Raw genomic sequence first — 10,023 nt, 5'->3', positions numbered from 1 at the left:
TTGTTTGGATCAGCAGTTTCAGTTAAATATATCATATAGCAGACAAACACAGTCATATTTGAGAAGTGAAATGAAGTTTATAGGATTTACAGAAAGTGTGCAATAATTCTTTAAACAAAATTAGGCAGATGCATAAATTTGGGCACCCCAAAAGAAAAAAATACATTAATATTTTGTAGATCCCCTTTTGCAGAAATAACAGTCTCTAAATGCTTCCTATAGCTTCCAATGAGAGTCTGAATTCTGGTTGAAGGTAGAATGACAGCCTCAACACTGCATTTAATCTATTATTAGACTCTATTGGCTTTGCTCAAAAAGTAAATGAGTCCACCCACCACTTTAATCATATCTTAGATCTTGTTCTGACTTATGGTATGGAAATAGAAGACTTAACAGTATTCCCTGAAAACTCCCTTCTGTCTGATCATTTCTTAATAACATTTACATTTACTCTGATGGACTACCCAGCAGTGGGGAATAAGTTTCATTGCACTAGAAGTCTTTCAGAAAGCGCTGTAACTAGGTTTAAGGATATGATTCCTTCTTTATGTTCTCTAATGCCATATACCAACACAGTGCAGAGTAGCTACCTAAACTCTGTAAGGGAGATAGAGTATCTCGTCAATAGTTTTACATCCTCATTGAAGACAACTTTGGATGCTGTAGCTCCTCTGAAAAAGAGAGCTTTAAATCAGAAGTGTCTGACTCCGTGGTATAACTCACAAACTCGTAGCTTAAAGCAGATAACCCGTAAGTTGGAGAGGAAATGGCGTCTCACTAATTTAGAAGATCTTCACTTAGCCTGGAAAAAGAGTCTGTTGCTCTATAAAAAAGCCCTCCGTAAAGCTAGGACATCTTTCTACTCATCACTAATTGACAAAAATAAGAACAACCCCAGGTTTCTTTTCAGCACTGCAGCCAGGCTGACAAAGAGTCAGAGCTCTATTGAGCTGAGTATTCCATTAACTTTAACTAGTAATGACTTCATGACTTTCTTTGCTAACAAAATTTTAACTATTAGAGAAAAAATTACTCATAACCATCCCAAAGACGTATCGTTATCTTTGGCTGCTTTCAGTGATGCCGGTATTTGGTTAGACTCTTTCTCTCCGATTGTTCTGTCTGAGTTATTTTCATTAGTTACTTCATCCAAACCATCAACATGTTTATTAGACCCCATTCCTACCAGGCTGCTCAAGGAAGCCCTACCATTATTTAATGCTTCGATCTTAAATATGATCAATCTATCTTTGTTAGTTGGCTATGTACCACAGGCTTTTAAGGTGGCAGTAATTAAACCATTACTTAAAAAGCCATCACTTGACCCAGCTATCTTAGCTAATTATAGGCCAATCTCCAACCTTCCTTTTCTCTCAAAAATTCTTGAAAGGGTAGTTGTAAAACAGATAACTGATCATCTGCAGAGGAATGGTCTATTTGAAGAGTTTCAGTCAGGTTTTAGAATTCATCATAGTACAGAAACAGCATTAGTGAAGGTTACAAATGATCTTCTTATGGCCTCGGACAGTGGACTCGTCTCTGTGCTTGTTCTGTTAGACCTCAGTGCTGCTTTTGATACTGTTGACCATAAAATTTTATTACAGAGATTAGAGCATGCCATAGGTATTAAAGGCACTGCGCTGCGGTGGTTTGAATCATATTTGTCTAATAGATTACAATTTGTTCATGTAAATGGGGAATCTTCTTCACAGACTAAAGTTAATTATGGAGTTCCACAAGGTTCTGTGCTAGGACCAATTTTATTCACTTTATACATGCTTCCCTTAGGCAGTATTATTAGACGGTATTGCTTAAATTTTCATTGTTACGCAGATGATACCCAGCTTTATCTATCCATGAAGCCAGAGGACACACACCAATTAGCTAAACTGCAGGATTGTCTTACAGACATAAAGACATGGATGACCTCTAATTTCCTGCTTTTAAACTCAGATAAAACTGAAGTTATTGTACTTGGCCCCACAAATCTTAGAAACATGGTGTCTAACCAGATCCTTACTCTGGATGGCATTACCCTGACCTCTAGTAATACTATGAGAAATCTTGGAGTCATTTTTGATCAGGATATGTCATTCAAAGCGCATATTAAACAAATATGTAGGACTGCTTTTTTGCATTTATGCAATATCTCTAAATCAGAAAGGTCTTGTCTCAGAGTGATGCTGAAAAACTAATTCATGCATTTATTTCCTCTAGGCTGGACTATTGTAATTCATTATTATCAGGTTGTCCTAAAAGTTCCCTAAAAAGCCTTCAGTTAATTCAAAATGCTGCAGCTAGAGTACTGACGGGGACTAGAAGGAGAGAGCATATCTCACCCATATTGGCCTCTCTTCATTGGCTTCCTGTTAATTCTAGAATAGAATTTAAAATTCTTCTTCTTATAAGGTTTTGAATAATCAGGTCCCATCTTATCTTAGGGACCTCATAGTACCATATCACCCCAATAGAGCGCTTCGCTCTCAGACTGCAGGCTAACTTGTAGTTCCTAGGGTTTGTAAGAGTAGAATGGGAGGCAGAGCCTTCAGCTTTCAGGCTCCTCTCCTGTGGAACCAGCTCCCAATTCAGATCAGGGAGACAGACACCCTCTCTACTTTTAAGATTAGGCTTAAAACTTTCCTTTTTGCTAAAGCTTATAGTTAGGGCTGGATCAGGTGACCCTGAACCATCCCTTAGTTATGCTGCTATAGACGTAGACTGCTGGGGGGTTCCCATGATGCACTGTTTCTTTCTCTTTTTGCTCTGTATGCACCACTCTGCATTTAATCATTAGTGATCGATCTCTGCTCCCCTCCACAGCATGTCTTTTTCCTGGTTCTCTCCCTCAGCCCCAACCAGTCCCAGCAGAAGACTGCCCCTCCCTGAGCCTGGTTCTGCTGGAGGTTTCTTCCTGTTAAAAGGGAGTTTTTCCTTCCCACTGTAGCCAAGTGCTTGCTCACAGGGGGTCGTTTTGACCGTTGGGGTTTTACATAATTATTGTATGGCCTTGCCTTACAATATAAAGCGCCTTGGGGCAACTGTTTGTTGTGATTTGGCGCTATATAAAAAAATTGATTGATTGATTGATTGAACTAGTACTGTGCTTGTGGTCTTCCATTTTCTCACTATGTTCCTCGCAGTGGAAATTGACAGCTGAAATCTCTGAGATAGCTTTTTGTATCCTTCCCCTAAACCATGATGTTGACATGATGTTGAACAATCTTTGTTTTCAGGTCATTTGAGAGTTGTTTAGAGGCTCCCATGTTGCCACTCATTAGAAGAGATGCAAAGAGGAGAAATTTTTGCCAATGGCCACTTTAAATACCCTTTCTCATGATTGGATTCACCTGTGTAAGGATGTTAAGGGTCAGTGAACTTACCAAACCAATTTTGTGTTCCAATAATTAGTGCTAAATGTATTCAAATCAATAAAATGAAAAGGGTGCCCAAATTTGTGAACCTGCCCAGTTTTATTTAAATAATTATTGCACACTTTCTGTAAATACTAGAAACTTCATTTCAGTTCTCAAATGTGTGCTCATCTGCTACATGATATATTTAACTGAAGTTTCTGATGCAGGCAACCAATGATTTATAAAGGAAAATCATGCAAATTTTCAGGGGTGCCCAAACTTTAGCATACAACTGTATAAATAAAATAAAAATCAATGGGAAACTAATTAATTCTGGATCTAAATCTGCTTCAGCTTGTTAAGCCTAACTTTTTTTAAAGCTACAGTGAGTAGGATTTGGTATCATCTATTGGTGAAGTTGCAGATATTTTGTTTTTCTTCATATTTTTGCTTTTTTGTCTCCCTTGCCTTGTGGTAATCAAGATGTATGATCCTTCATTTCACAAAAATGAGACTTCTCTAAGTTATCATGCACTTGCAACCAGTATAAGGGGGGAAACGACTGATTCCCCCTCTTGTTTTTTTGTGCCTGTTGGCTGCGCTACAAAATCCAGAAAAGGATTAAGTATGCCCATTTTGGGCTACTGAACTCAACATGGTGGTGCAATATGATGGGCTCCATGAGGGACCCACTCCCATGTAGCTTAATAATGTGTTCCGCACTTCTGATTCTACACACTGAACCTTTAAAAGAACGATTGCTAAATGGGACAAAATCATTAAAATGCAATATTTTGAAGCTGTTTGTCAGAATACATTACTTGGAAAAAAAAATACAAGGGCATAAAGAGGCCAATAACTTTTATTTTGAAATGGTCAATTGCTATGTGCGCAAATTAAATGATGTTTCATTATTAACACAAACACAAATCCAGAATTGTTTATGTAAGATCAAATGAGATAGTTACGGTTTACAAAAAAAAACGTAGTTCTCCTTTTCAGTGTTATAGAATGTCCAAACAGGAATCACATTTATGTCTTGTTTACTTGTTAACGACACGCTGCCTGTTAGGATTGTGTTGTTGCACACACTGTGTGTTGAATCAGGGTGACACGCAGGTCAAGCTGTCATTTTTTTTTTTTGTCTGTTGCTTTTCCTTGTCTGATGACATGAAAATTGTCACACTGTGTGAGTTTTGAGGTGTGAGAGTAAACAGCAGGATTCACTTCATGCCACTAGGAGGCAGGATGTTACAGTCGAGGCCAGACAGCAATAGTTATAAGAAAAGCCATTTAGTAAACTAGTAGTAGTGTAGTTTGTGCTTAGTTTAAGAACTACTGTGTTGTCGTCCGTTTGTCTGCGCTGACACTTAGGTTGCGTGTATGATTACAAGCAGTGCTTGTGTGAACTTATTTTTTTGTGTATTTTGTAGAATGTAACAGTGGAGCTGTGGCATCCCATCAATAAAAATGATCGAGTTTGCACGTCTGTGCCATTATTCAAATTCTCATATTTTCCCACAATTATATTACACACAGAGAGAGAGAAAAAGTTCCCTTCAGATAATTTACAATGACTTCAGGAAGTCTGTCTTCATGTATTGGACCCAGCAAATCAGTAACAGTTTGACTGCAGCTTTTTGGACACTTCCATCATGGAAACATTGAAGAGAAGTGTGTTAACCACATGTGCTCAGACAGACAAACAGTCCATAATGAAAAAGATCTGTGAGACGTGTTCACAGGACACACAGTGCAGGCTGCGGCTTACCCAAACTTGCACCGAGGGAGGGGGTGAGGTCAGGGATGAAAATGTGCCGCCGCAGTTGGGTAACAGAACTTATCAGTTCACTCAGGGAAACGAAACCTAAGAGGAATAGGAATCGTCCAGTATGTCTCACAAATATGACAATGCAATTTGTGTGTCCCAGCTGCATTGGTATGCAGATAAATAAACTGACAATGTTTCAGCTTCCTGTCCTCCCATCACCATAACGTCTTTCTTCAGTCTGTGGCCCGTTGTTTCCATTTCTTTGCGGACGACGTGTTATTCTGTGCCCGGGCTTTTGCTTTCACAGGGTCAGTTTTGCCTGTAATTACAGAAATTGTAAAGTGGAGAAAAATAGCCCGAAGGCCAGCGATCACAACAAATGAAGAGTGGAAACCAAGGCTGAATGTTGTCAGTGTCTACTCAAAAGTATGAGAAGTCTGAAAAGTCGATTTAAGATGTTTAGAATTGATCCAAGGGTTACACTATTTAAATAATATAACTTTTTTTTTTCCTCTTCTCCCCCTTAAATAATATAACTAATGCAAAGCCTTGGAGCAAACATCTACGTAGGTTGATGTAAATATTTCATGTCGGTTGTATGTGACACACCACAGTTCAAAATTGCTTGGGTGCATGAAGGTCTTGAGATAAAGGTACTTTAAATAAACATGATTTGTTAATAAACTATTGTAGGCTTTAATGGTACATACATACGGGTTTATTAAAAGCATTCATGAAAATATCACTGCTAAGTAGAATATCAAGAACAGAAACTTCTGTATATTCAAGATTGATAGATTTATTAAACGATCAATGTAATGTACAACAACAGTAAATAATATGTTTATGTCGTCAACATTACTGAGGGAAGCTCCTCATCATCACATCATGTCATTTAGGTCCTTCAGACTTTCTAGTTTTTTTTTTTCCAGTAAAATGGTTCTGGGGAGCATTAGCATGGCTAAAACCTTTCAGCTTCAGGGGAGGTTTGCTCCCCAGACTCCACCCCCCTTCCATTTTAAGCATTTTTTCTTTGTTTGCCTCTCACATGCCTGCAAGAGGCATCACTTGACTTTGGCCTCACTCTATGTTCAGTATAACACTTGTTAATTGCTATAATAGTAAGTTTTTAGTAACAAAAGTTTAACATGAGTGACAAACTGGAAAACTAGAGATGAATTTAACTTTTTTTTTTTTGCAGGGTGTAGACAGGTGACACGTCTTTGGCTGGATTCAAATTACAATCCAACCAATACAGGATTTTTAGGGCTAATGCCAATTTGAATATTTGATGGTCCTAAAATTTGATATGCCAGTACCAACTGATAATCTTTTTTCCCCCGGAAGCACATAGCATAAGCAAAGGTTCCCCCAAATATTTGTTGTGTGTAGCTTTTGTAGAGTCCTCAAGATAGTATGACATAATGCAGTGTGAAATTAAACATGTTTTACTGACGCAAACAGAATTTGAACAATCAAATTATGTAGGCCCACAACAGAATAAGTTTCAATATACAGTTGATCTAAATAACAATAATAGTATTTTATATTTTCACAATTACTTTTTATTAGTGTTTAAGGTGTGTATTTTATGTAGCAGGGGTGGTGGCCAAGTGGTTTGTATCCTTGGTTTCTGTGTAGAAGGTTCCCAGTGTCACAGACTGAATGGTCCCACTACAAATTGGTCCCCCCAATGACGCGGTTCACAGATTAACACCTCGTTTCTGCTTAAAACTGCGCTCTAGTCATCCTCTATCTCAGTGACAGATATCTGAAGCTTTAGTGCAGCAATCGTTTCCACATAAATTCAGCATTATTTCACCATAAAAGGTGGTGGAAGCGATCAGTGCACCGCAGCTAAACGAGCTGCCAGCTGATGCGTACACTGTGAGTCGGTCATTTCAAAGCATCATGGAATTTTGCCTCGTTTCTGCTTAATACTGCCTTGTTTCTACTGAAAACTGACTTTAGAATGATTTAAGAGGTTTTACCTTTATCATCTGATGGTTAATAATCCCATTAATCCATTTGATTGCTTTGGGTGAAGAGACTCCGTCTCAGATGTGCTGGCAGATGCAAAAGGCAGACCAATTTTTAGGCGTGGACCGTTTGGTCTGCGACACCGGTTCAAATCCCACTCCTGCTTCATTTCTTCATGTAATGTGGAGTTGCATCAGGAAGGGAATCTGGTGTAAAACTTGTGCCAAGTCAACATGCAGATCCACCTTGGATTTGCTGTGGCGACCCCAAGTGCAAACAAGGGAGCAGCCAAAGGGACTTACTATGGTGTTTATGTTATATGACAACTAGCATCTTACCTCATTTCTGAGCTGCAACAGGGGAACAGTCATTTTTAATTTATCATTTTTCATATTTATTATTTATTGGCCATTATAAATGCCGATAATTTATCTGCAAGTACCTCATATCGGCCAATTTATCAAGTGCACTCCAATTCAAACCTGTAATGTTGCGGTCACATGACGGCACAATAAAGATGTTTTCATGAAATGTGATAAACTTGATGTCTTTTTGTTATTGCATAGATTCATTACTGCATCAAAAGACTTGTTGCTGGTGCACATCAGAGTCACAATCTGTATATTGTAACACAAAACAGACGGTCCGACCGTAGTTCAGGACGTAGTTCGGTTTTATTTGTCAGAAGTGCTGAAGTGTTTTGAGTCCTGGCTGGATGGGAGACATTGGTTGCTTGTTGCATTGTGTTCTCTTAACCCAAACTGGTGGGCAGAAGAGAACAAAAAAAAAAAAACAGACCACCCAGTACATGGATTGCAGAATCCTCCTTTCAGAACAAGAGGACGCATTTTAATCAAGCCAGGGTCTAACTTCAGAGTAGGGCTCAGACAGGCGGGTTTGGTGCACAGCCTCAGGTGAGCCTCGACTTCAACATGTCATTGCCTAATGTGACACTTTTACTCATCTGAAACTTTCCCTTGTCTTGGAAGGCTCGATCGAGGCTCAGCAACTGGACTGCTGGGCCTCAATGAACTCCAACACTCCAAAGAAATAATCCACTTCCAATTTACCTTCAGCTTCCTGGCACTCTGACTCATGGTGCTTGTTCCTCTTCAGTGAGCCATGTTTGGCTTGTTGTCATGTGTGCAGCACTGACAGAAATCTTTTCCCCATCACTGACTGGAGCAGAACTGAAGCAGCTGTGAATAAAACAGGTGACTCACAGTCAGAGCTGCTGTCAGCGCCGCTGCCATGATTTCAGGAGCTAAAGTGGGGCTCAGTTGGGCCAGATATAATTAACCCTGTAGCGAGCAGAGCAAACCAGCTGACAAGTTGCTGCAGCTGCCAGCGTGCGCACGCTGTTGCTAATGCCAGTGAAATATGAAACAGCCGAATCCTGCAGGATGCAATCGGTGGCTGAAATGTTGCTTGAATTTTTTTTCTACTTTGCTCCAGTTTTAGATGATGTTACAGTTGAACTAGAGCAAATGTTTTAACGTATCTGCACGCAACAGGTCGCTGATGACTGTGACCTTTAGCATTTTTTCTCCCACTTTTTTACATGCTGCTTTTCTTGCACTTCTCCAGAGTGTCATACTTGAGTGTCTTTCTTTATGTAGATTGTTTGGCTAAAGTGGTTTTCGTGTGAATGCATCACAAGGTTTGGCAGCATATTGATTCACATAGAAAGTGCAAGATTAGATCAAAGGCTTTGCCTCACTCTGGGGGGGGCGGGGGGGGGGGGGGGTTTGGGTTGGAATCAGTCTTGAAATATTCCACACACTTATGGCAGAAGCAAGGTCGTTTGACACATTGAACCTATATCGGCCCTGATTGTTTTAGAAAATGATTCCCTGTCTCAAAACACTTGAAACGGTAACTGGAAAGAGTCACTTACATATTGCTTGTTTGAAGAGTTTGGATTGTTTAATTCCAACTGCTTCAGAAAATGATTCACTGTCTCAAAACATGAGAAACCCTTCCCAGACAAAATATTGCTTACAAAAGCTTGGAACATCTAGTGAAACAGCTGCTTCAGATAATGATTCACTGTTTCAAAACATGAGAAACCCTTGCCACAGAAAATGTTGCTTACAAAAGCTTTGAACATACAGTGAAACAGTTGCTTCAGACAATGATTCACTGTCTCAAAAACACTTTAAAAACACTTGCCACAGAAAATATTGTTTACAAAAGCTTGGAACATGGAGTGAAACAGCTTTTTCAGATAACGATTCAGTCTCTAAAAACATGGGAAACTTGTTTCAGAACATAATATTGTTTACAAAAGCTTGGGAACACTCAATTCAGCAAATGCTTCAGAAAATAGTAACTGTTTCGAAACGGTTTGCACATTTTATGAGAAGTGATTCAGAAAATATTCATTATTGTGTAATGTACAACACACTGCTAATAAATTGGTTCAAAATATATTTACAGTTTGTAAAGCATAGAACATTCAAAGAAACAGCTGAATAATGAAACACTAATCATTTGCTAAAGATCATTGACCCACTGCCTTGAAATGCTTGAAACACCAGATACCTGGCAAAAAGTTTCAAAATTATTAAAATACTAAATTAAACAAGTATTCAAAAATACACTGGTTTATGCAATGGTGGAAATGGTTTCCTCAGAAAATATGATTAAAATATGATATTATGCTAAAGCAGTTTCTGGCTGGACCAGTTCACTGTTTGCCGTTCGGAGTTTTAGGTTTGCTGACAGACAGTGTGTTCAAACAGCAGAATCTGTAAGAGGTGCACGTTGTCTCATTTGTGTTTGCTGGATTTCATGTTGGATTGCCACTAAATATAAATGGCTGCATCAGCTTTGACTGCAGGCATGTGAGACACAGGAGTCTTTATCTGAACATGTTTATTATGACAGGTTGCCTTGTTACAGTCCTGTTAATCATTA

This window comes from Thalassophryne amazonica, chromosome 7 (genome assembly GCF_902500255.1).
Source record: "Thalassophryne amazonica chromosome 7, fThaAma1.1, whole genome shotgun sequence".
NCBI classification, from domain to species: domain Eukaryota; kingdom Metazoa; phylum Chordata; class Actinopteri; order Batrachoidiformes; family Batrachoididae; genus Thalassophryne; species Thalassophryne amazonica.
The sequence above is the reverse complement of the archived record's forward strand: the minus strand, read 5'-3'. Positions refer to the sequence as shown.